Source organism: Petaurus breviceps, unplaced genomic scaffold, assembly GCF_028583685.1.
Source record: "Petaurus breviceps papuanus isolate PSGF00001 unplaced genomic scaffold, PetGlider_PUasm1.0 91133, whole genome shotgun sequence".
Taxonomy (NCBI): Eukaryota; Metazoa; Chordata; class Mammalia; order Diprotodontia; family Petauridae; genus Petaurus; species Petaurus breviceps.
The window spans coordinates 21,197,321-21,200,893 of NW_027187419.1; the positions used below are offsets into that span (position 1 = coordinate 21,197,321).

The window sequence follows — 3,573 nt, forward strand, 5'->3', positions numbered from 1 at the left end:
CAGAAGCAAATGGGCACAGTAACCTAGCATTTGACATTAACCCAAAGAGTCCAGCTATTGGGGCAAGGATTCAGTATCCAACAAAAACTGTTGGGAAAACTGAAAATAGTCTGGCAAAAACTAGGTACAGACCAACATCTCACATTATATACTAAGATAAGCTCCAGATGGATACATCATTTAGTTAAAAAGGGTGATATCATAAGCAAATTAGAGGTGCATGGAAGACATCACCTGTCAGATCTATGGATAGGATAAAAGTTCATGAGATAGAGAGGTTCACAGGCAATAAAATGGACAATTTTGATTACCTAAAATTTAAAAGTTTATGCACAAACAGAATTAATGTAGCTAAAATTAGAACATAATCAGACAATTTGAGGGGAAATCTTTCCAGCAAATTTTTCTGATAAAGGTCTCATTTTTGAATAAAATTTATAAGAATTATAGCTATCCCCCAATTGACAATTGGTCAAATGATATGAATAGACAGTTTTCAGAAGAAGAAATCCAAACTATAATAGCTGTATAAAAATTATTTTAACACTAATAATTAGAGAAAAGCAAATTAAAAACAACTCTGAGGTACCACCTTACACACATCCAATACTTACTGCTGGCAAATACAAGGTAGCCATAAGAGTATGCTGAACATTTCAACAATTTATGAAATCAGGGGAATTTATTTTTTAAGGGTGAACATTGAATACTCAGTCATGAAAGACACTGCTGTTGATTGAAGAAATTAAACTTATATAAACTTATTTTTAAATGGAACAACTAAACTTTACTTAAGAAACACAAATTTTACAATAGGCTCTTTTTTATCAAAATCTTGCCCCTGCAAAAAAAAAAAACCCTCTTTTTTCCAATTTATCTTCTTGACTGAAAAAGCATCTTTAGAACTGGACTCTCATCTCATACTTTGGCATGGGGAGCTATCAGCAGAGTTTATATAACAGTGAACATAGAAACATACTTTGACAGTTTAATATGTTTTAATTTTCTACATCAACTTAAGCCCCATGACTCAGTACAATAAGATGAGCCACAGGAAAAAAAAATATTGGCTAGAAGAGTTAAAAGGGGAAAAACGTCTAGTTGATTATTTCCCCAGTCAGTTATACTCCTGGGAGAAATACCTGCTTTGGGGGTTCAAAATAAAGTACAGACAACCCACACAATCTCTGAAACCCACAAACTGGGTTTCATCAAGCAAAATGGCCACCAGCATAGGTAAGAGAGCATCACGGACAGAATGGAAGGAGATTGCAGTGGGACCTGGAATTCAGTGGCAACTAAGTGACTAAATGTGTCTCCTTTTTTTTTTATTTCAATATACTTTTATTTTAAAACAGGTCACAACACTAAGCTCAATCCCATTCTGCCACCATACAAGCTACAAATGCTTGCTTAGCAGCTGAGGGGCAATCTTTAGAAGCATATTTGAAAAGTGAATAAAAATCCATATAAAACAAATATTCAAATAGTTTCCATAGGAACACAGATAAGTGTGACCCCATCTCTTAAGTCTTCCATATTGCTGCATTTGTGCCAAACCTATTCTTAAAACATATAACTCTAGCAGGAATTAAGTTAATGGTCCCCCAAAATGCTCTAATTCAAGCTAAGCTTGCAATTAATAGCTACAAACAGCATCTATACATTAATACTAGCTGAAGTACAAGTTGTCGAATGATGTTCCATTCCACTTTCCCAAGCACAAGATAATGGCAAAGTGTTGATATCCTGATCCTCTACTTCTGCCGGAAAACCTTGATTCTTGATTTGTTGCATGCATTGCCATGCTGGCCCAGACATCACATAATAGATAGTTGGTGTCTGGAATCCATTGAAAGTAGAAGCAGCAGCAACAGTATAAGCACGCATGTTTTCAAACAGCATCCAATCTCCCACATGCATTTCTGGTAAATCACAGCGTTCAACAATTCGATCAAGGCCATCACATGTTGGTCCCCATATGCTACAAGAGTAATACTTCTCATCTGGTTTGGGTCTCTTTTGTAGAATAGGTTTAACATGAGCATGATCAAACAGGATGCAATTAAATGATCCATATACTCCATCATTTACATAGTACATAAAGGTTTGGTCATTTGCATCATCTTCATCATCAGAACCTGTCTGTTCCTTCAATACAAGTTTTTTGGCAATGATGTTAACTGCAAGCGTGAAAGCTGATGCAACATAGTATCTGCCTGGTTCAGCTATGATTCTCACTCCAGAGTCAGGTGGAAAATATTTGTCCAATGCTGGATTGATTACACTTGAGATCTCTTCAAACTTAAGCTTTACATCTTCCGAACCAGGAAAGCCACCACCAATATCAAGAAGATACATGTTGAAACCAAACTCCACCCCCATGTCAAAGACACATCAGGCATCAGAAACTGCTTGGACGAAGGTTTCTGGATCAGTACAACCACTTCCCACATGGAAACTGACTCCAATAACATCGATATTCAGTTCCTTTGCTCTCTCAAGAAGTAGCCTACAAATTTTGAGAGTGGCACCAAATTTAACACTTAGACGACAGACAGCTTTGGAGTCATCAGTGGCGATCCGCAAAACCAGTTTTGCCTTTGGATGAGCTCTGGCAACTTTCATTAGCTCTACTTCACTATCAAAAGTCATCATTTGTACTCCACGGTTGGCAGCATACTTAATTTGTGACACTTGTTTGCATGGATTTGCATAAATTATCCTCTCTGGAGACACCCCAAGACTTTGTACTAATTGTATTTCAGTCTTGCTGGCACAATCAAATCCTGCTCCTAAAGCAGCAAGTGTCTTCACTACAGCTCTGCTGTCATTACATTTAACAGCATAAAAAGGAGTTACTCGAGGAAGAGCTTTGTACCATCTCAGATGTTTCTTTAGGATGTCACCAAGGTCAGCAACATAGAAGGCATCTTTATCATCAGAAGAAGAAACTTCATTAATTTTCTGGTCCAGAATATCCTTAGCAGTAAAGCCTTCATCAAGGAAACTGAAGTTAAATTCATTATTGCTAAAGTTGTTCATGGTTTCTTGATGTTCTTCTAAAGTGCAACAAAATGGGAAACTAAGAGATGGAATTTAAAGACAGACTATTTCCAGCTTTACACCGATGGTGGTTCTCCAGGAAGACAAAGTCCTGTTAAATACAAGGCTATGATTGTGCCTTCGGTGCAGCTGTTGCACTGGACGTTCTCTTAAAGGGCATGGACGGAGTGGGCAGACCCCATGGAGATGCTCCAGATGAACGGAATTCGCCGGCTGCGGCGCCTTCCCCCCAACCTCTGGCCCTGTTCAGCCGCCTCCTGCCCAGCCGGAGGAGCCGCGCCGAGCCGCCGGCCCGAGGTTGCAGGAGAGCTAGTAGCAGAGAAGCTACCGGTGGCGGAGGCTAAAGGGGTCTGACCATGTGTCTCCTTTTAAAAGCCACAGAGAAGTGGAAAGACGGTGAAGGAAATAGGAGTAGTGGCTATAACTGCAATAAGTGCAAATGTCTAGGTATTAGAAAAGCTATTCCTGTCTCTTCTGGGCTCTGGATCCCAGGCAGCCCTGACATTG

General features: G+C 39.1%; 1 pseudogene; it reads right to left on the bottom strand.

Moving 5' to 3' along the window:
- Positions 1–1,320: 1,320 nt before the first annotated feature.
- Positions 1,321–3,416, bottom strand: LOC138155498 (ornithine decarboxylase pseudogene; annotated as a pseudogene).
- Positions 3,417–3,573: the final 157 nt, after the last annotated feature.